The sequence below is a fragment of the Carcharodon carcharias genome (genome assembly GCF_017639515.1).
Source record: "Carcharodon carcharias isolate sCarCar2 chromosome 24 unlocalized genomic scaffold, sCarCar2.pri SUPER_24_unloc_17, whole genome shotgun sequence".
Classification (NCBI taxonomy): Eukaryota; Metazoa; Chordata; class Chondrichthyes; order Lamniformes; family Lamnidae; genus Carcharodon; species Carcharodon carcharias.
The window spans coordinates 126,384-150,176 of record NW_024470592.1 but is presented as its reverse complement, the minus strand read 5'-3'; the positions used below and the strand labels follow the sequence as shown (position 1 = coordinate 150,176).

Sequence of the window (23,793 nt, the reverse complement as noted above, 5' to 3'; positions counted from 1 at the left end):
CTGAGCACGTCGTCTTCTGAGTGATTTTCTTAATTTCAGCCCTTTGAAGAGAGTAGCTTGAGGCATAAATGCTGATGGCATTTTCACACACTTGTAAGATCTTGAAAATGCCTTCCCTTATACACAGCCCTTTTTCATTCTTTATGCATATCTTCATCTTTAAATGCAAATATCCATTGCATCACTATGTTCTGTTCCTTATCCTCCAGATAAGAAAACATTTCTCATAGCACTAAGATTTATCAATAATTTTTGGCGAAAGATAAACACTGTTTCTAAACTTCACCTAGATAGGTGACACATTTTACCAGCGCCATCACCCCGCCCCCTCCCCACGCCCCCCCCCCAAACCCCCCACCCCCACCCCCCCCCCCCCCAACCCACTTTGAAAACAATCTGAAATGGTTTGTTACAAAATGCAAGTGCCTCCTTGAGACATATATTTCTAAACACCCCCATGTTTATCTAATTTACGTTTCAAACCTAACCTCTCTTCTTAGATCAAACCACCCAGGCTAGCTGCCTCTAATTTAATTAAATCACACACAGAGACATATGTAGTTACATATACACATCTCACGGTTACTCTGTCTTACAACAAATTCTAGTGAGATTATGAGAATTATTATGTCTTCTTGACACCGAGCGCCATGCCACTGCTGAGGTCCAAACAGTGTTTCACACAGGTTCATCATAATTTCCTTACTTTTGAACTTTTTGCCCCTGGAATGTAAGCCATGGGAAAAGTTGCTATATGATGGAACATGTCTTATTATTCATTTAACCTAGAGGTCCAAACAGAATGTATGTCTTCTGCTCCCTAATATGCCTGTGAATCTTGGTCTGTCTGCATAAAAGTTACAGAACGGGACATGGGGAAGTAAAAGAATTAGTGCTGAATCTTGTGAAATATAATTCCAATTATGGTTTAAGTCTACCTAATGGCTGATGTGAACTTCAGGAAAGTTCCATCAAATATTATCGGTTTCAGCTAACTCTCTTATCAGGTGCTGGGTGCATTACAAATTTGTTGCCAATGCTTGAAGAAAAAACAGGAAACAATAGGGACTGGTTCAGTACCAAAATTCAGAGTGATACTCTGCAATCTTATCATAGTTAGCGATGGTGGTGTAATGGTAAGCATGGCTGCTTCCCAAGCAGTTGACCTGGGTTCGATCCCCAGCCATCGCAATCTTTCACCTTCAAGCCAGTCAATTGGACGATGCAGGCTTTGGGCATTTTAGAGTTAAACAGTGCCAAAGTACCCTTTCATACCCTTGGCCGCCATTAAGTACCTATCTATTCTAATCCTATTTTCCAGCAATTAGCCCGGCGAAATGCCCACTTAAAATTCCCCTGTAAGCTGTGGCGTTTCAAGTACTCATCTAAATATATTTTTACTTTCAAATGTATGCGGGTGCAATTCAAATAAAAATATGTTCCAGCTTTATTTAAAATTTTACTCACGTTTGATCCTTATCCATAATAACTATGATTTTCCGTGAACTGCAGTGTGAAATCGGAATGGAATTATTGGGATTAAAAAATAAGAAAGTGCTGGAATAGTTTCTCAGCTTTGGCAGCTTCTGTGGAGAGGAAAAAAATAAGTGTTAACTTTTCGAGGCCAATATGACTCTTCTTCGGAACCAGAGAGAGGTAGAAATGTGATGGGTTTCATGCTGTTGATTAAAGTGGGGAGGGAGAGGTGGAGCAGAATAGATCTGCTTTCAATTGAATTCAGAAAGCTGCGAATGAAGGCGATTTGTCACCTTCTTGTTAAATCTTTCTCGTGATGGTTATGTTAAATACAAAATAAAAGCAAATTGCATTTTATTGAAACAGTTGGTTCCTGCAGCTTTAGAAATTGTCTAATTAAAGATCAGCCAATGGCGGCCTCTAGTTTCCCGTGTTTCACTTCATGGTCAGAGTTTGGTTTAAACATACCTGGTTCCAACCAATTCCTGCTTGGGATGGGCCCTGACGGAGTATTAAACGGCGGGCGTGCAGCAGATTCGGTATTAACAGTTCCTGTGTTACAGATTATGCTGAAAACTCTTCAGAAAATGTATGTTGCTAACTCCAATATCATTGCACAGCCTGACTGACTGTTATGACCATACTGAAAAGAGTGTAATATTCTTTGGTTGTATTGAAACACCTCGTGATCCATGTGTAAAATTTAAACCGACTGCACTCTCTGTAATGTCGATTTAGGAGTATTTTTTTTAAATTTCTTCCTGATATTTTAATAATAAAGTATATTTATTTTTTTTAAAAAAACTGTTCTCACTGCGGGATTTGGAAAGATATAGACCGCTCGGGCTCTAGGGCTCACAATGAATGCAAGCATTGAATAGTAATTGTATTCTAATTGTATTGAAGCACCTCAGATTAAAAATGATGTATGTTGATAACTCCAGGAGCATTGCACTGCCTGATTGTCTATAATGACCATGTTGAAATGAGGGTAATATTCATTAATTGTATTGAAGCACTTGGTGACCCGTGTGCAAATGTAGAATCTGATTGCACTTTTTGTGATGGCGATTTAGAATTTTTTTGTTATGTTCTTTCAGATATTTTATGAATAAAGTATATTTTTCAATTTCAAAACTACTATTCAGAAAACGGCCAGGACAAAGCAGGCAAATCTGAAAGGCTGATACTCCTGGGTGTCTGTTATTCAATATATAAACCACCCCGAACCCCTCGATTAGATTTCAGTCTGTAACTCACTCCTGGGTATCTGTTATTCTTAATAAAAACCACCCCGAACCCCTCGATTAGCTTCCAGTCTGTAACTCACTCCCGGGTATCTGTTATTCTATATATAAACCACCCCGAACCCCTCGATTAGATTCCAGACTGTAACTCACTCCCAGGTATCTGTTATTCTATATGTAAACCCCACTGAACCCCTCGATTAGATTCCAGTCAGTAACTCACTCCCGGGTATCTGTTATTCTATATATAAACCACATGAACCCCTCGATTAGTTTCCAGTCTGTAACTCACTCCCAGGTATCTGTTATTCTATACATAATCCACCCGAACCCCTCGATTAGATTCCATTCTGCAACTCACTCCCAGGTATCTGTTATTCTATATATAAACCCCACTGAACCCCTCGATTAGATTCGGTCTGTAACTCACTCCCGGGTATCTGTTATTCTATATATAAACCACCCTGAACCCCTCGATTAGATTCTAGTCTGTAACTCACTCCTGGGTATCTGTTATTCTTTATAAAAACCACCCTGAACCCCTCGATTAGATTCCATTCTGCAACTCACTCCCAGGTATCTGTTATTCTATATATAAACCCCACTGAACCCCTCGATTAGATTCGGTCTGTAACTCACTCCCGGGTATCTGTTATTCTATATATAAACCACCCCGAACCCCTCGATTAGGTTCCAGTCTGTAACTCACTCCCGGGTATCTGTTATTCTTTATACAAACCATCCCGAACCCCTCGATTAGATTCCAGTCTGTAACTCACTCCCGGGTATCTGTTATTCTATACATAAACCACCCCGAATGCCTCGATTAGATTCCAGTCTGTAACTCACTCCTGGGTATCTGTTATTCTATATATAAACCCTCTGAACCCCTCGATCAGATTCCAGCCTGTAACTCACACCTGAGTATCTGTTATTCTATGTAGACTGCGCTGAATGAAATGGGGGACAGAGATTAGGGGAAAACGTCTTTGGGGAAAGATTGAGGGTGGGAGACAGGAGGAGTGCGAGAGGCGGGGGAGAGATAGAGAGGCCGAGATAGAGTGAGACATTCGAACATAGGGATTAGGAGTAGGCCACTCGGCCCCTCGGAATTCAATGAGGACATGGTTGATCTATTTGTAGCCTCAGCTCCACATTCCCACTTACCCCCATAAACGTTTCAATACGTTGCTTGTCAAGAGCCTACCTACCTCTGTATGAAAAATAAACAATATTCTAATACACTGCATCCACTGCCTTTTGAGGAAGAGTTCCAAGACTCACGGCCCTCTGAGTGAAAAAATAAACCTCCAGCAGAGGGTGCGTAATAGTAAAGATGAGTGTGTGTAATTCAGAGAGCATCCAGCAGAGGGTAGATCAGTAAAGGTGAGTGAGTGTAACTCAGAGAACATCCAGCAGAGGGTATGAGACAGTAAAGGTGAGTGTGTGTAATTCAGAGCGCATCCAGCAGAGGGTATGAGACAGTAAAGGTGAGCGTGTGTCAGTCAGAGCGCATCCAGCAGGGGGCAGATCAGTGAATGTGAGTGTGTGTAATTCAGAGAGCATCCAGCAAAGGGGATGTAACAGTGAAGGTGAGTGTGTGTAATTCAGAGAACATCCAGCAGAGGGTATGAGACAGTAAAGGTTAGTGTGTGTAATTCAGAGAACATCCAGCAGAGGGTATGAGATAGTAAAGGTTAGTGTGTGTAATTCAGAGAACATCCAGCAGAGGGTATGAGATAGTAAAGGTTAGTGTGTGTAATTCAGAGAACATCCAGCAGAGGGTATGAGACAGTAAAGGTGAGTGTGTGTAATTCAGAGCGCATCCAGCAGAGGGTATGAGACAGTAAAGGTGAGTGTGTGTAATTCAGAGAGCATCCAGCAGGGGATAGATCAGTAACGTTGAGTGCGTGAAATTCAGATAACATCCAGCAGAGGGTATGAGACAGTAAAGGTGAGTGTGTGTCAGTCAGAGCGCATCCAGCGGAGGGTAGATCAGTGAATGTGAGTGTGTGTAATTCAGAGATCATCCAGCAGAGGGTATGTAACAGTAAAGGTGAACGTGTGTAATTCAGAGAAGATCCAGCAGGGGGTAGATCAGAGAATGTGAGTGTGTGTAATTCAGAGAGCATCCAGCAAAGGGTATGTAACAGTGAAGTGAGTGTGTTTAATTCAGAGCGCATCCAGCAGAGGGTATGAGACAGTAAAGATGAGTGTGTGTAATTCAGAGAGCATCCAGCAGGGGATAGATGAGTAAAGGTGAGTGCGTGAAATTCAGATAACATCCAGCAGAGGGTATGTAACAGTAAAGGTGAATGTGTGTAATTCAGAGAAGATCCAGCAGGGGGGAGATCAGTGAATGTGAGTGTGTGTAATTCAGAGAGCATCCAGCAGAGGGTAGGTAACAGTGAAGGTGAGTGTGTGTAATTCAGAGAGCATCCAGCAGAGGGTAGGTAACAGTGAAGGTGAGTGTGTGTAATTCAGAGAACACCCAGCAGACATTATGAGACAGTAAAGGTGAGTGTGTGTAATTCAGAGAGCTTCTAGCAGGGGGAAGATCAGTGAAGGTGAGTGTGTGTAGTTCAGAGAACATCCAGCAGAGGGTATGTAACAGTGAAGGTGAGTAGGTAAACCAGAGCTGCATTGCAGATTGATATATCTGTGTTTTAACCCAATGTCAGGATGGTGAGTGACTTGGATAGGAACTTCCAGGTGGTGGTGTTCCCATCTATCTGCTACCCTTCTTTTTCTTTACAAGGAGAGGGGTGAAATATATTGCTTGTTTGTCCCCACAACCACACCAACCCCCTCCATTTCTCTCCCCCAACCCAAACCACCCCCTCCCCCTCCCCCCACACACCTTAATCCAGCTTATATTTCACCCCTTTCATGGATTCACTCAAGTTCTGCCGAAGGGTAATGAGGACTCAGAACATCAACTCTTTTCTTCTCCGCCGATGCTGCCAGACCTGCTGAGTTTTTCCAGGTAATTCTGTTTTTGTTGAGGGGTGAAATATAAGCTGGTTTAAGGTTGATGGGGGGGGGTGCGCGAAGAGAAGTGGAGGGGATTGGTGTGGTTGTAGGGACAAGCAAGCAGTGATAGGAGCAGATAATCAAAAGATGTCAGAGACAAAGGAACAAAAGAACACAGAGGTGGTGAAGTTGGTGATATTATCTAAACGAATGTGCTAATTAAGAATGGATGGTAGGACACCCACGGTATAGCTCTAGTGGGGGTGGGGGGCATAAAAGATTTTAAAATAATGGAAATAGGTGGGAAAAGAAAAATCTATATAAATTATTGGAAAAAAACAAAAGGAAGGGGGAAGAAACAGAAAGGGGGTGAGGATGGAGGAGGGAGTTCAAGACCTAAAGTTGTTGAATTCAATATTGAGTCCGGAAGGCTGTAAAGTGCCTAGTCGGAAGATGAAGTGTTGTTCCTCCAGTTTGCGTTGGGCTTCACTGGAACAATGCAGCAAGCCAAGGACAGACATGTGGGCAAGAGAGCAGGGTGGAGTGTTAAAATGGCAAGCGACAGAGATGTTTGGATCATTCTTGCGGACAGACGTTTGGTCTCTCCAATGTAGAGGAGACCGCATTGGGAGCAACGAATACAGTAGACTAAGTTGGGGGAAATGCAAGTGAAATGCTGCTTCACTTGAAAGGTGTGTTTGGGCCCTTGGACGGTGAGGAGAGAGGAAGTGAAGGGGCTGGTGTTACATCTTTTGCGTGGGCATGGGGTGGTGCCATAGGTGGGGGTTGAGGAGTAGGGGGTGATGGAGGAGTGGACCCGGGTGTCCCGGAGGGAATGATCCCTACGGAATGCTGACGGGGGGGGGTGAAGGGAAGATGTGTTTGGTGGTGGCATCATGCTGGAGTTGGTGGAAATGGTGGAGGATGATCCTTTGAATGCGGAGGCTGGTGGGGTGATAAGTGAGGACAAGGGGGACCCTATCATGTTTCTGGGAGGGAGGAGAAGGCGTGAGGGTGGATGCGCGGGAGATGGGCTGGACACGGTTGAGGGCCCTGTCAATGACCGTGGGTGGAAAACCTCGGTTAAGGAAGAAGGAGGACATGTCAGAGGAACTGTTTTTGAAGGTAGCATCATCGGAACAGATGCGACGGAGGCGAAGGAACTGAGAGAATGGGATGGAGTCCTTACAGGAAGCGGGGTGTGAGGAGTTGGCGCACTGACCTCTACCTCGCGGAGGCTGAGCGTCAACTCGCAGAAACTTCCTCCTACCTCTCCCTGGACCATGACCCCACCACTGAACATCAAGCCATTGTTTCCAGGACTGTCACTGACCTCATCTCCTCTGGGGATCTTCCTCCCACAGCTTCCAACCTGATAGTCGCCCAACCTCGGACGGCCCGCTTCTACCTCCTACCCAAAATCCACAAACAGAACTGCCCCGGTAGACCGATCATGTCAGCTTGCTCCTGCCCCACAGAACTCATTTCTCGTTATCTTGACTCCCTTCTCTCTCCCCTTATCCAGTCCCTTCCCACCTACATCCGTGATTCCTCTGACACCTTACGTCATATCATCAATTTCCAGTTCCCTGGCCCCAACCGCTTCCTCTTCACCATGGACGTCCAATCCCTCTACACCTCCATCCCCCACCAGGATGGCCTGAGGGCCCTTAGCTTCTTCCTCGAACAGAGGCCCGAACAATCCCCATCCACCACTACTCTCCTCCGTCTGGCTGAACTTGTTCTCACACTGAACAATTTCTCCTTCAACTCCTCTCACTTCCTCCAAATAAAAGGTGTGGCTATGGGTATCCGCATGGGCCCCAGCTCTGCCTGTCTCTTTATGGTGTATGTGGAACATTCCTTGTTGCAGTCCTACTCCGGCCCCCTTCCACAACTCTTTCTCCGGTACATCGATGATTAATTCGGTGCTGCTTCATGCTCTCGTCTGGACCTGGAAAAATTTATTAATTTTGCTTCCAATCTCCACCCCTCCATCATTTTCACATGGTCCATCTCTGACACTTCCCTTCCCTTCCTTGACCTCGCTGTCTCAATCTCTGGTGATAGACTGTCCACCAATATCCATTACAAACCCACCGACTCCCACAGCTATCTCGACTACAGCTCCTCACACCCCACTTCCTGTAAGGACTCCATCCCATTCTCTCAGTTCCTTCGCCTCCATCGTATCTGTTCTGATGATGTTACCTTCAAAAATAGTTCCTCTGACATGTCCTCCTTCTTCCTTAACCGAGGTTTTCCACCCATGGTCGTTGACAGGGCCCTCAACTGTGTCCGGCCCATCTCCCGCACATCCGGCCTCACACCTCTCCTCCCTCCCAGAAACATGATAGGGTCCCCCTTGTCCTCACTTATCACCCCACCAGCCTCCGCGTTCAAAGGATCATCCTCCGCCATTTCCGCCAACTCCAGCATGATGCCACCACCAAACACATCTTCCCTTCACCCCCCCCTATCGGCATTCCATAGGGAGCGTTCCCTCCGGGACACCCTGGTCCACTCCTCCATCACCCCCTACTCCTCAACCCCCACCTATGGCACCAACCCATGCCCACACAAAAGATGTAACACCTGCCCCTTCACTTCCTCTCTCCTCACCGTCCAAGGGCCCAAACACTCCTTTCAAGTGAAGCAACATTTCACTTGCATTTCCCCCAGCTTAGTCTACTGCATTCGTTGCTCCCAATGTGGTCTCCTCTACATTGGAGAGACCAAACGTAAACTGGGTGACCGCTTTGCAGAACACCTGCGGTCTGTCCGCAAGAATGACCCAAACCTCCCTGTCGCTTGCCATTTTAACACTCCACCCTGCTCTCTTGCCCACATGTCTGTCCTTGGCTTGCTGCATTGTTCCAGTGAAGCCCACTGCAAACTGGAGGAACAACACCTCATCTTCCGACTAGGCACTTTACAGCCTTCCGGACTGAATATTGAATTCAACAACTTTAGGTCTTGAACTCCCTCCTCCATCCCCACCCCCTTTCTGTTTCTTCCTCCTTCCTTTTGTTTTTTTTCCAATAATTTATATAGATTTGTCTTTTCCCACCTATTTCCATTACTTTTAAATCTTTTATGCTCCCCCCACCCCCACTAGAGCTATACCTTGAGTGCCCTACCATCCATTCTTAATTAGCACATTAATTTAGAAAATATCACCAACTTCAACAACTCTGTAACAGAAACAGAATTACCTGGAAAAACTCAGCAGGTCTGGCAGCATCGGCGGGGAAGAAAAGAGTTGATGTTTCGAAACCTCATGACCCTTCGACAGAACTCTTTTCTTCTCCGCAGATGCTACCAGACCTGCTGAGTTTTTCCAGGTAATTCTGTTTTTGTTTTGGATTTCCAGCATCCGCAGTTTTTTATTTTTATTTTTGTTTTTATATTTTTTTCAACAACTCTGTGTTGTCTTGTCTGTGATATCTTTTGATGATCTGCTTCTATTACTGCTTGCTTGTCCCTACAACCACACCACCCATCTACTTCTCTCCCCCCACCCAACAGCCTCCCTCCCCCCCACCTTAAACCAGCTTATATTTCCCTCTCATTGGAAAGAAAAATCAGTTCTGTTGAAGGGTCATGAGGACTTGAAACATCAACTCTTTTCTTCTCCGCCGATGCTGCCAGACCTGCTGAGTTTTTCCAGGTAATTCTGTTTTTGTTTTGGATTTCCAGCATCCGCAGTTTTTTTGTTTTTATACCTGCTGCCCTTGTCCTTCTAGATGCTAGTGGTCGTGGGTTTGGAAGGTGCTGTCGAAGGAGCCTTGGTGAATTCCTGCAGTGCATCTTGTAGATGGTACACACACTGCTGCTACTGTGCGTCGGTGGTGGAGGGAGTAAATGTTTATGGATGGGGGGCCAATCAAGCGGGGCTGCTTTGTCCTGGACGGTGTCGAGCTTCTTGAGTGTTGTGGGAGCTGCACTCACCCAGGCAAGTGGGGAGTATTCCATCACACTCCTGACTTGTGCCTTCTAGATGGTGGACAGGCTTTGGGGAGTCAGGAGGTGAGTCACTCGACACATGGTTCCTAGCCTCTGACCTAATCTTGTAGCCACAAGATTTATATGGCTGGTCCAGTTCAGTTTCTGGTCAATGGTAACCCCCCAGGATGTTAATAGTGAGGGATCCAGTGATGGTAATGCCATTGAACATCAAGGGACGGTGAAGTATCATCTACCACGTCACAACAGGATCGTGGGCACATCCAGGATATTTGGAATTTGTTGATTGACTCGCAGTTCATGAAACTGAAGGCTTTGAGTGCGAGTAGAACAATGAACTCAAGAGTTGGCTCTGAGGGATTTTAAAGTGGTGAGACTGCAAAACAATGGCTATATCCATAGCTAGGACTTGCCTGGGAGCATAAGAAACAACCTGATTGGTTTACGAAAAAGTATCAAAGAGTAAGTTAACAGAAGTGGCGGCTAAGTTGCAGTTGAGGTAAACTGTAATGGCAAAGAAAACAGATACAATTAAAGTAATAGCACAGCATTTGAAATTGGAAGGGATAGCAGAAACTAATGAGGCCAAGCTCGAAGTCTGTGACTTCAGGTACAAATGAAGTAGCTTGAATTTGAAGAGACAAAGGAACTGAAGAAATTGAATTGGAAGCAAATAAAGAAAAAAACAGAGAGAGAGAATTGTAATTGAAAAGGCCAAGAGACCGAGAAACAGGAAATTGAATAGGGACATTCCAAAGGGAACTAGCAGAAAGGCAGGAGAGAGAAAGAAAACGGGAAAAGGATTTGGAACTGGGGAAAATAGAACTGCAGGAAAGGGAGAAGGGAAGAGAATGGGAATAACAGCTTTAAAAACTGGTAGTTAAAAAAGATAGCTCAGAGGCTGAGCACCTATTCAGAGGATGAAACGACCACTTCCAAACTAAAACCTAGTGGGGAGATGTTTTAAATTGGTGCAGGCACTTCCAAAGCTTGAGGAAAATGATGTAGAGGAGTTGTTTGTCTCGCTTGAGAAGATACCTAAGCAGATTAAATGGTCACAAGAAATCTTGACATTCCCTTTACATTCTAGAATGGTAGGTAGAGCTCGTGAGGTTTATGCTTCACTGTCAGAAAAAATTTCATTCGATTATGATGCAGTAAAAAAAAAAAGACTGGTGTGAGTGCATATGGGTTGGTCCCTGAAGCATACATGCAGAAAGTTAGTGATATAAGGAAACAGACTGGTCAAAGTTATATTGTATTTGAGGCAGTAAAACAAAGTATTTTTACTGGTGGACACGCGCACTAAAGGTAGATGTATATATTAAAGATAGGGCAACTTCTGCAGCTCTTAGAGAAGTAATTCTTTCAGAAGAATTTAAAGCTTTTTATGCTCCCCAGCTGAGGTTAACACTGGACAGGCCTGATCACAGACTGGAACCCAGCTTGATATATCCTCACTTTTATTTGTTTGTTTCGATACATGGTGAGTTGCCACTGAGATGAATCACCGGAGTCAGCCAATGAACTGTTTACAAAAGCAGAAAAACATTTATTAAACAAGAAAGGAAGAACTATATTACAACACTCCTTTTTCCACAACTACAACTTGGCAGAATTATACTGATTAGTAAGGATAACACAAGTTACAAAAGCTACTGTATATTCGAATGTTCACAGTAAATGCACAGTCCATGTAAACCAATAGGAGACCTGTGGTCAGTCACGCCACATTCTGAAACCAAGTGACAGTTGTCACCTCAGTTGGATGTTATGGATTTCTCACCAACTCCCCACAGTCTCTATTCCCACCATGAGCCAACCAGTCTCGTTGAGCGCCCTCTTTCACACGAGTGGGTGAATCTCCACTGGCCAAGAACTCGCTTTTCAATCTTCTCCCAAACAGAGGAAAGAAATCTTCACAACAGTGAAGGTGTCTTTATAACGGTCTTACACACGCCTCACACAAACTTAAGATCAGAAACCTCAAAGAATAGCTTATTACACACGATAAAGATAAATTTCCATCTTGTTTCACCATTAAGCATTATACTGTACAGTTACAAAAACCGATTTGGACAAAGTCTATAAATGTAACAGGATTAGTAGAATTTGCGCATCATAGTATTATTAGAATTCAACTCATATGTTTCTTTTTCCTCTTGTTCCCAATCTTTAATTCAGCAAAGAATGTTTCATTTAAGCCCACAGCCCAATCGTTCTTTCCTTTAGCTGTAGGTGTCGTTCCATCCTCAAGTTCATTTCCCTAAATCTAATGTGGTGAATTCCCATTTCTATTTGACAAAGTCCAAATGGCATTTTTGTGAGTTAACATTTCATTTCTGCTCTGGTCAAAATGTCTTCTTGCCATTTCCAGGATGTTATTGAGCTGTTTTTTTTAATGTTCACACAAGAGGGTTTCCTACTCCTGCTTGTTTTGATCTTTAAACTTTTTATGATATTGTTATTTCTCCAGTTCCCATTTCAAGCGAGACTTTTCCAAGTCTCTTTCAGTAATGCTCATCATGTTCTCCCTGTGGACATTGACAGTCTGTTCAAACCTTCAACTCTTTTGCATAATCCGTGATCTATAACCTTTCACTCCATTCCAGGTTTTGGATGGTCTTTCACAAGGCTGGCTTCTAACTGCTGTATTTTGTATATTAGCACTGGCAAGCACTTATAAATCCAAAGCCTTTGGTCCTTGAATTCTCCAGGCCATTTTGCGATTCCAGTCTTATTTGCTGCCAATTCTTGATTTCCAATTCTGCAGGTGCTTCAGTTGTTTTCATATTCTCCATTACTGAAGTTGACGCATCAGTAATTTTACTTGGATCAGTTCTTTGCTCACCTGGACCACAATTTAGCAAAGAGCTTTTATTGACAGGAACAACTTTCAAACTGTGATGCCCCATATCCCACATTTTCTCTGCCATCTTCTCTAGTTTGCATTGCATAGTGGGAATCTCATTGTTCTTTTCACAATGAAGCTCTAACACTTCATTAGTTTTAGTTTTTAATTCTGTATCCAACCAATTATTCTGCTTTACCAACAATTTCTTTTCTTGATCAAGGCATTTTCCCTGATATTTCACAGTAACTAATCAGCTTGAAGCACATCAAGTTTTAACTGAAGATTTAACTTTGTGAAGTTTGCTTCTACAAGTATATCATTTAGACATTTCAAGTCCCTTAGTCAAGTGTTCGACTTTCTCTGACTGCTTCTCAATTCTTAACAATTTTTTTTCTACCATTAGCAAACTCCTCTTTCGTACCTGAAGGTTGGTTTTCTATGTTAATCAGATGTTGCTTATCGACAGTAAGCATCTCATTTTTGGCCACTAAGTTTTCTGACCTTTTAAGCATCAGCATGATCAAACACATGCTGCAGTACAGTCACTGCCATATCATTGTCTCCACCAACCAAATCATTATCCAGGATAAAATCGACTCTGTGACTAAGTGATTGAGGAATAATTCCCACCACAACAATTCCATTTACAACGTGACTGTTTTAAGTTAACAGACTCATACATTCTATCAATACCTCTTATCAATACTTTTTTTCTTTCATAAAACTACCTGGAACACCAATTGCACGCTCAGCAACAATCAATGATTAATTTGCCTCTGTATCTCTCAACATTTGAACGTGTCTGCTTATTTTGTTGGAGGGGTGAGGGAGCACTTCTCGCTTTGAGACAAAACATCCAGAACCCCTACTAGCCTGCCCTTCTTCACTAGTAATCAAAGAAGAATTCTCTGGACTAACTATCCTTAACCATATCCAGCTTTCCTGTACGCTCTGAGGGAACGCATTTCACCTATACCACTGCTAAAGCTTTAACAACCGTTTCCTTTTCTGATGCAACCTTTCCTGAGGATTCCTTTGACATTACTACTACTGCGATAGGACTGCCACTTAACTTCCAGCAATTCACCCTAACATGTCCCAACTTGTTACAATGGAAACACCTAAGATTTAGAATTTCCCTTCCACCCTAAGCACCTCCCATTTTGGTATGAGGAGAAATTTCTTGGGAGTACCCAACTATCCCTTCGTTGACTACTTGCCTTCGTTTCACCTTCCCATCTTTGATCCTTCTAGGATTTCTGGTGATGGTGGAAAAAGTGTTTAGATTCATGGACCAGCTCATAATCATCAGTCATTTCTGTTACCTGTCTAACTGTCTTAACCTCCTGGTCTTCAACATGTGTTCCCACTAGTAGAGGAAGTGAATCATTAAATTCTTCCAAGAGAATTATATTCCCCTAAGAGTTTCATAGATTCTCTCCACCTTTAATGGCCTTTTCCAGCTGTCAAAGTTACTTTGCTTTACCCTCTCATACTCAATATAGCTCTCCCCATGCTGTTTCTTTATATTCCAAAATTCCTGTCTGTATGCCTCAGGTCTAACTCATGTCTAGTCAGAATAACCTTTTTAACTGCATCATAATCTACCGATACCTCTTCTGAAAGTAAAGCATAAACCTCATGAGTTCCACCTACCAACCTAGACTGTAAAAGTAATGTCCAGATCTCTTTATGGCACTTCATTTGCTTAACCACATTCGCATTTCTTCCTGTTCCTTCTCTCTTTCCTCCATTGCTAGCTTCTCCCTCTGGAGGCTGTTTCTGCATTTCCATTTCTCTTTGAGATACTCTCCCTTTTTCCTTTGCTGCCCTTTCTTTGTTTTCCTCTTTCACCAGTAACTGAAGTTCTTTCAGTCCCTTGGTTATTCAAGTTGATTTACTCGCAACGTCCCCTTAGCTGACCCAATCGCCTCAGCCCCTGGAGAATGTGGTCTCTCCGTTATCTCTGCCAATTCAAAACGTTGTGCTATTATCACAGTCGTGTCTATTTTCCACGCTTCCTTGGATCATTCTAACACCAGCTTCGCCGCCAATTCCATTAGCTTACTCTTTGTTCATTTTTGTAAACCAGCCAGGGTTACATTTTCCATCTGTAACAAAATCTTAGCCACTTCCACAGGCATTTCAAATTCCAACCCGTATAATGTACCTCATAGCAACTTCAGACAGCTTTAATCTGTATCTAACCCCGTGCCGTACCTGTCCTGGGAGTGTTTGATGGGGACAGTGTAGAGGGAGATTTAGTCTGTATCTAACCCCATGCTGTACCTGTCCTGGGAGTGTTCCATGAGGACAGTGTAGAGGGAGATTTACTCTGTATCTAACCCCGTGCTGGTCCTGTCCTGGGAGTGTTTGATGGGGACAGTGTAGAGGGAGCTTTCCTCTGTATCTAACCCCGTGCTGTACCTGACCTGGGAGTGTTTGAAGGGGACAGTGTAGAGGGAGCTTTACTCTGTATCTAAGCCCGTGCTGTTCCTGTCCTGGGAGTGTTTGATGGGGACAGTGTAGAGGGAGATTTACTCTGTATCTAAGCCCGTGCTGTACCTGTCCTGGGAGTGTTTGATGGGGACAGTGTAGAGGGAGCTTTACTCTGTATCTAACCCCGTGCTGTACCTGTCTTGGGAGTGTTTGATGGGGACACTGCAGAAGGAGATTTACTCTGTATCTAACCCCATGCTGTCCCTGTCCTGGAAGTGTTTGATAGGGTCAGTGGAGAGGGAGATTTACTCTGTATCTAACCCCGTGCTGTCCCTGTCCTGGGAGTGTTTGATGGGGACAGTGTAGAGGAAGCTGTATTCAATATCTAAGCCCGTGCTGTACCTGTCCTGGGAGTGTTTGATGTGGAAAGTGTAGAGGGAGCTTTACTCTGTATCTAACCCCGTGCTGTCCCTGTCCTGGGTGTGTTTGATAGGATCAGTGGAGAGAGAGATTTGCTCTGTATCTAACCCCATGCTGTACCTGTCCTGGGAGTGTTTGATGGGGACAGGGTAGAGGGAGCTTTACTCCGTAACTAACCCCATGCTGTACCTCTCTTGGGTGTGTTTGATGTGGACAGTGTAGAGGGAGATTTACTCTGTATCTAACCCTGTGCTGTACCTGTCCTGGGAGTGTTTGATGGGGACAGTGTAAAGGGAGATTTAATCGGTATCTAACCCTCTGCTGTACCTGTCCTGGAAGTGTTTGATGGTGAAAGTGTAGAGGGAGCTTTACTCTGTATCTAACCCGTGCTGTCCCAGTCCTGGGTGTGTTTGATAGGATCAGTGAAGAGAGAGATTTGCTCTGTATCTAGCCCTGTGCTGTACCTGTCCTGGGAGTGTTTGATGGGGACAGTGCAGAGGGAGATTAATCTGTATCTAACCCCATGCTGTCCCTGTCCTGGAAGTGTTTGAAAGGGTCAGTGGAGAGGGAGAGTTACTCTGTATCTAACCCGTGCTGTCCCAGTCCTGGGGGGGTTTGATAGGATCAGTGGAGAGAGAGATTTGCTCTGTATCAAACCCCATGCTGTACCTGTCCTGGGAGTATTTGATGGGGACAGGGTAGAGGGAGATTTACTCTGTATCTAACCCCATGCTGTACCTGTCCTGGGAGTGTTTGATGGGGACAGTGTAGAGGAAGCTTAATTCTGTATCTAACCCCGTGCTGTACCTGTCCTGGGAGTGTTTGATGGGGACAGTGTAGAGGGAGTTTTACTCTGTATCTAACCCCGTGCTGTACCATTCCTGGGAGTGTTTGATGGGAACAGTGTAGAGGGAGATTTACTCTGTATCTAACCCTGTGCTTTACCTGTCCTGGGAGTGTTTGATGGAGACAGTGTAGAGGGAGATTTACTCTGTATCTAACGCCGTGCTGTCCCTGTCCTGGGAGTGTTTGATGGGGACAGTCTAGAGGGAGCTTTACTCTGTATCTAACCCCATGGTGTCCCTGTCCTGCGAGTGTTTGTTAGGGTCAATGGAAAGGGAGATTTACTCTGTATCTAACCCCGTGCTGTACCTGTCCTGGGAGTGTTTGATGGGGACAGTGTCGAGGGAGATTTACTCTGTATCTAACCCCGTGCTGTACCTGTCCTGGGAGTGTTTGATGGGGACAGTGAAGAGGGAGATTTACTCTGTATCTAACCCCGTGCTGTACCTGTCCTGGAAGTGTTTGATGGGGACAGTGTAGAGGGAGCTTTACTCTGTATCTAACCCCATGCTGTACCTGTCCTGGAAGTGTTTGATAGGGTCAGTGGAGAGGGAGATTTACTCTGTATCTAACCCATGCTGTCCCTGTCCTGGGTGTGTTTGATAGGATCAGTGGAGAGAGAGATTTGCTCTGTATCTAACCCCATGCTGTACCTGTCCTGGGAGTGTCTGATGGGGACAGTGTAGAGTGAGATTTACTCCGTAACTAACCCCATGCTGTACCTCTCTTGGGTGTGTTTGATGGGGACAGTGTAGAGGGAGCTTAAATCTGCATCTAACACCGTGCTGTACCTGTCCTGGGAGTGTTTGATGGGGACAGTGTAAAGGGAGATTTAATCGGTATCTAACCCTCTGCTGTACCTTTCCTGGAAGTGTTTGATGGAGAAAGTGTAGAGGGAGCTTTACTCTGTATCTAACCCGTGCTGTCCCTATCCTGGGTGTGTTTGATAGGATCAGTGGAGAGAGAGATTTGCTCTGTATCTAACCCCATGCTGTACCTGTCCTGGGAGTGTTTGATGGGGACAGGGTAGAGGGAGCTTTACTCCGTAACTAACCCCATGCTGTACCTCTCTTGGGTGTGTTTGATGTGGACAGTGTAGAGGGAGATTTACTCTGTATCTAACCCTGTGCTGTACCTGTCCTGGGAGTGTTTGATGGGGACAGTGTAAAGGGAGATTTAATCGGTATCTAACCCTCTGCTGTACCTGTCCTGGAAGTGTTTGATGGTGAAAGTGTAGAGGGAGCTTTACTCTGTATCTAACAGCGTGCTGTACCTGTCCTGGGTGTGTTTGATGGGGACAGTGTAGAGTGAGATTTACTCTGTATCTAACCCCATGCTGTCCCTGTCCTGGAAGTGTTTGATGGGGTCAGTGGAGAGGGAGATTTACTCTGTATCTAACCCGTGCTGTCCCAGTCCTGGGTGTGTTTGATAGGATCAGTGAAGAGAGAGATTTGCTCTGTATCTAGCCCTGTGCTGTACCTGTCCTGGGAGTGTTTGATGGGGACAGTGCAGAGGGAGATTAATCTGTATCTAACCCCATGCTGTCCCTGTCCTGGAAGTGTTTGAAAGGGTCAGTGGAGAGGGAGAGTTACTCTGTATCTAACCCGTGCTGTCCCAGTCCTGGGGGGGTTTGATAGGATCAGTGGAGAGAGAGATTTGCTCTGTATCAAACCCCATGCTGTACCTGTCCTGGGAGTATTTGATGGGGACAGGGTAGAGGGAGATTTACTCTGTATCTAACCCCATGCTGTACCTCTCTTGGGTGTGTTTGATGGGGACAGTGTAGAGGAAGCTTAATTCTGTATCTAACCCCGTGCTGTACCTGTCCTGGGAGTGTTTGATGGGGACAGTGTAGAGGGAGTTTTACTCTGTATCTAACCCCGTGCTGTACCATTCCTGGGAGTGTTTGATGGGAACAGTGTAGAGGGAGATTTACTCTGTATCTAACCCTGTGCTTTACCTCTCCTGGGAGTGTTTGATGGAGACAGTGTAGAGGGAGATTTACTCTGTATCTAACCCCGTGCTGTCCCTGTCCTGGGAGTGTTTGATGGGGACAGTCTAGAGGGAGCTTTACTCTGTATCTAACCCCATGGTGTCCCTGTCCTGCGAGTGTTTGTTAGGGTCAATGGAAAGGGAGATTTACTCTGTATCTAACCCCGTGCTGTACCTGTCCTGGGAGTGTTTGATGGGGACAGTGTCGAGGGAGATTTACTCTGTATCTAACCCCGTGCTGTACCTGTCCTGGGAGTGTTTGATGGGGACAGTGAAGAGGGAGATTTACTCTGTATCTAACCCCGTGCTGTACCTGTCCTGGAAGTGTTTGATGGGGACAGTGTAGAGGGAGCTTTACTCTGTATCTAACCCCATTCTGTACCTGTCCTGGAAGTGTTTGATAGGGTCAGTGGAGAGGGAGATTTACTCTGTATCTAACCCGTGCTGTCCCTGTCCTGGGTGTGTTTGATAGGATCAGTGGAGAGAGAGATTTGCTCTGTATCTAACCCCATGCTGTACCTGTCCTGGGAGTGTCTGATGGGGACAGTGTAGAGTGAGATTTACTCCGTAACTAACCCCATGCTGTACCTCTCTTGGGTGTGTTTGATGGGGACAGTGTAGAGGGAGCTTAAATCTGCATCTAACACCGTGCTGTACCTGTCCTGGGAGTGTTTGATGGGGACAGTGTAAAGGGAGATTTAATCGGTATCTAACCCTCTGCTGTACCTTTCCTGGAAGTGTTTGATGGAGAAAGTGTAGAGGGAGCTTTACTCTGTATCTAACAGCGTGCTGTACCTGTCCTGGGTGTGTTTGATGGGGACAGTGTAGAGTGAGATTTACTCTGTATCTAACCCCGTGCTGTACCTGTCCTGGGAGTGTTTGATGGGGACAGTGCAGAGGGAGATTTACTCTGTATCTAACCGAATGCTGTCCCTGTCCTGGAAGTGTTTGATAGGGTCAGTGGAGAGGGAGATTTACTCTGTATCTAACCCGTGCTGTCCCAGTCCTGGGTGTGTTTGATAGGATCAGTGAAGAGAGAGATTTGCTCTGCATCTAGCCCTGTGCTATACCTGTCCTGGGAGTGTTTGATGGGGACAGTGCAGAGGGAGATTAATCTGTATCTAACCCCATGCTGTCCCTGTCCTGGAAGTGTTTGATAGGGTCAGTGGAGAGGGAGATTTACTCTGTATCTAACCCGTGCTGTCCCAGTCCTGGGTGTGTTTGATAGGATCAGTGGAGAGAGAGATTTGCTATGCATCTAACCCCATGCTGTACCTGTCCTGGGAGTATTTGATGGGGACAGGGTAGAAGGAGCTTTACTCTGTATCTAACCCCATGCTGTACCTGTCCTGGGAGTGTTTGATGGGGACAGTGTAGAGGGAGTTTAATTCTGCATCTAACCCTGTGCTTTACCTGTCCTGGGAGTGTTTGATGGGAACAGAGTAGAGGGATCTTTACTCTGTATCTAACCCCGTGCTGTACCTGTCCTGGGAGTGTTTGATGGGAACAGTGTAGAGTGAGATTTACTCTGTATCTAACCCCGTGCTGTACCTGTCCTGGGAGTGTTTGATGGTGAAAGTATAGAGGGAGCTTTACTCTGTATCTAACCCCGTGCTGAACCTGTCCTCGGAGTGTTTCAGGGGGACAGTGTAGAGGGAGCTTTACTCTGTATCTAACCCCGTGCTGTATCTGTCCTGGGAGTGTTTGATGTGGACAGTGTAGAGGGAGATTTACCTTGTATCTAACCCTGTGCTGTACCTGTCCTGGGATTGTTTGATGGGGACAGTGTAGAGGGAGATTTAATCTGTATCTAACCCTCTGCTGTACCTGTCCTGGAAGTGTTTGATGGTGAAAGTGTAGAGGGAGATTTACTCTGTATCTAACCGAATGCTGTCCCTGTCCTGGAAGTGTTTGATAGGGTCAGTGGAGAGGGAGATTTACTCTGTATCTAACCCGTGTTGTCCCTGTCCTGGGTGTGTTTGATAGGATCAGTGGAGAGAGAGATTTGCTCTGTATCTAACCCCATGCTGGACCTGTCCTGGGAGTGTTTGATGGGGACAGTGTAGAGGGAGCTTAATTCTGTATCTAACCCTGTGCTGTACCATTCCTGGGAGTGTTTGATGGGGACAGTGTAGAGGGAGATTGACTCTGTATCAAACCCCGTGCTGTACCTGTCCTGGGAGTGTTTGATGGGGACAGTATGGAGGGAGCTTTACTCTGTATCTAACCCCGTGCTGTACCTGTCCTGGGAGTGTTTGATAGGGTCAGTGGAGAGGGAGATTTACTCTGTATCTAACCCGTGCTGTACCTGTCCTGGGTGTTTTTGATAGGATCAGTGGAGAGAGAGATTTGCTCTGTATCTAAGCCCATGCTGTACCTGTCCTGCGAGTGTTTGATAGGGACAGTATAGATGAAGCTGTACTCAATATCTAACCCCGTGCTGTACCTGTCCTGGGAGTGTTTGATAGGGACAGTGTAGAGGGAGCTTTACTCTGTATCTAACCCCGTGCTGTACCTGTCTTGGGAGTGTTTGATGGGGACACTGCAGAAGGAGATTTACTCTGTATCTAACCCCATGCTGTCCCTGTCCTGGAAGTGTTTGATAGGGTCAGTGGAGAGGGATATTTACTCTGTATCTAATCCCGTGCTGTACCGGTCCTGGGAGTGTTTGATAGGGACAGTGTAGAGGAAGCTGTATTCAATATCTAACCCCGTGCTGTACCTGTCCTGGGAGTGTTTGATGTGGAAAGTGTAGAGGGAGCTTTACTCTGTATCTAACCCCGTGCTGTACCTGTCCTGGGAGTGTTTGATGGGGACAGTGAAGAGGGAGCTTTACTCTGTATCTAACCCGTGCTGTCCCTGTCCTGGGTGTGTTTGATAGGATCAGTGGAGAGAGAGATTTGCTCTGTATCTAACCCCATGCTGTACCTGTCCTGGGTGTGTTTGATGGGGACAGTGTAGAGTGAGATTTACTCTGTATCTAGCCCTGTGCTGTACCTGTCCTGGGAGTGTTTGATGGGGACAGTGCAGAGGGAGATTTACTCTATATCTAACCAAATGCTGTCCCTGTCCTGGAAGTGTTTGATAGGGTCAGTGGAGAGGGAGATTTACTCTGTATCTAACCCGTGCTGTCCCAGTCCTGGGTGTGTTTGATAGGATCAGTGAAGAGACAGATTTGCTCTGTATCTAACCCCGTGCTGAACCTGTCCTCGGAGTGTTTGATGGTGACAGTGTAGAGGGAGCTTTACTCTGTATCTAACCCCATGATGTCCCTGTCCTGCGAGTGTTTGTTAGGGTCAATGGAGAGGGAGATTTACTCTGTATCTAACCCCGTGCTATACCTGTCCTGGGTATGTTTGATGGTGACAGTGTAGAGGGAGCTTTACTCTGTATCTAACCCCGTGCTGTATCTGTCCTGGGAGTGTTTGATGTGGACAGTGCAGAGGGAGATTTACCTTGTATCTAACTCTGTGCTGTACCTGTCCTGGGATTGTTTGATGGGGACAGTGTAGAGGGAGATTTACCTTGTATCTAACCCTGTGCTGTACCTGTCCTGGAAGTCTTTGATGGTGAAAGTGTAGAGGGAGCTTTACTCTGTATCTAACAGCGTGCTGTACCTGTCCTGGGTGTGTTTGATGGGGACAGTGTAGAGTGAGATTTACTCTGTATCTAACCCCGTGCTGTACCTGTCCTGGGTGTGTTTGATGGGGACAGTGTAGAGTGAGATTTACTCTGTATCTAACCCCGTGCTGTACCTGTCCTGGGTGTGTTTGATGGGGACAGTGTAGAGTGAGATTTACTCTGTATCTAACCCTGTGCTGTACCTGTCCTGGGAGTGTTCGATGGGGACAGTGCAGAGGGAGATTTACTCTGTATCTAACCGAATGCTGTCCCTGTCCTGGAAGTGTTTGATAGGGTCAGTGGAGAGGGAGATTTACTCTGTATCTAACCCGTGATGTCCCTGTCCTGGGTGTGTTTGATAGGATCAGTGGAGAGAGAGATTTGCTCTGTATCTAACCCCATGCTGGACCTGTCCTGGGATTGTTTGATGGGGACAGGGTAGAGGGAGCTTCACTCTGTATCTAACCCGTGATGTCCCTGTCCTGGGTGTGTTTGATAGGATCAGTGGAGAGAGAGATTTGCTCTGTATCTAACCCCATGCTGGACCTCTCTTGGGAGTGTTTGATGGGGACAGTGTAGAGGGAGCTTAATTCTATATCTAACCCGGTGCTGTACCTGTCCTGGGAGTGTTTGGTGGGGACAGTGTAGAGGGAGATTGACTCTGTATCAAACCCCGTGCTGTACCTGTCCTGGGAGTGTTTGATGGGGACAGTATGGAGGGAGCTTTACTCTGTATCTAACCCCGTGCTGTACCTGTCCTGAGAGTGTTTGATGGGGACAGTGTAGAGGGAGATTTACTCTGTGTCTAACCCCGTGCTGTACCTGTCCTGGCAGTGTTTGATGGGGACAGGGTAGAGGGAGATTTACTCTGTATCTAACCCCATGCTGTACCTCTCTTGGGAGTGTTTGATGGGGACAGTGTAGAGGGAGCTTAATTCTGTATCTAACCCGGTGCTGTACCTGTCCTGGGTGTTTTTGATAGGGATCAGTGTAGAGAGAGATTTGCTCTGTATCTAAGCCCATGCTGTACCTGTCCTGGGAGTGTTTGATGGGGACAGTGTAGAGGAAGCTGTACTCAGTATCTAACCCCGTGCTGTACCTGTCCTGGGAGTGTTTGATGGGGACAGTGTAGAGGGAGCTTTACTCTGTATCTAACCCCGTGCTGTACCTGTCCTGAGAGTGTTTGATGGGGACAGTGTAGAGGGAGATTTACTCTGTGTCTAACCCCGTGCTGTACCTGTCCTGGCAGTGTTTGATGGGGACAGTGTAGAGGGAGATTTACTCTGTATCTAACCCCATGCTGTACCTCTCTTGGGAGTGTTTGATGGGGACAGTGTAGAGGGAGCTTAATTCTGTATCTAACCCGGTGCTGTACCTGTCCTGGGTGTTTTTGATAGGATCAGTGGAGAGAGAGATTTGCTCTGTATCTAAGCCCATGCTGTACCTGTCTTGGGAGTGTTTGATGGGGACAGTGTAGATGAAGCTGTACTCAATATCTAACCCCGTGCTGTACCTGTCCTGGGAGTGTTTGATGGGGACAGTGTAGAGGGAGATTTACTCTGTATCTAACCCCGTGCTGTACCTATCCTGGGAGTGTTTGATGGGGACAGTGTAGAGGGAGATTTACTCTGTATCTAACCCCGTGTTGTACTTGTCTTGGGAGTGTTTGATGGGGACACTGCAGAAGGAGATTTACTCTGTATCTAACCCCATGCTGTCCCTGTCCTGGAAGTGTTTGATATGGTCAGTGGAGAGGGATATTTACTCTGTATCTAACCCCGTGCTGTACCGGTCCTGGGAGTGTTTGATAGGGACAGTGTAGAGGAAGCTGTATTCAATATCTAACCCCGTGCTGTACCTGTCCTGGGAGTGTTTGATGGGGACAGTGTAGAGGGAGATTTACTCTGTATCTAACCCCATGCTGTACCTGTCCTGGGAGTGTTTGATGGGGACAGTGAAGAG

General features: G+C 45.7%; 1 non-coding gene across 1 annotated transcript; it reads left to right on the top strand.

The window, feature by feature from the left end:
* Positions 1–1,119: 1,119 nt before the first annotated feature.
* On the top strand, positions 1,120–1,191 carry trnag-ccc. Its single transcript has one exon. It is a non-coding gene; the product is annotated as a tRNA-Gly (tRNA).
* Positions 1,192–23,793: the final 22,602 nt, after the last annotated feature.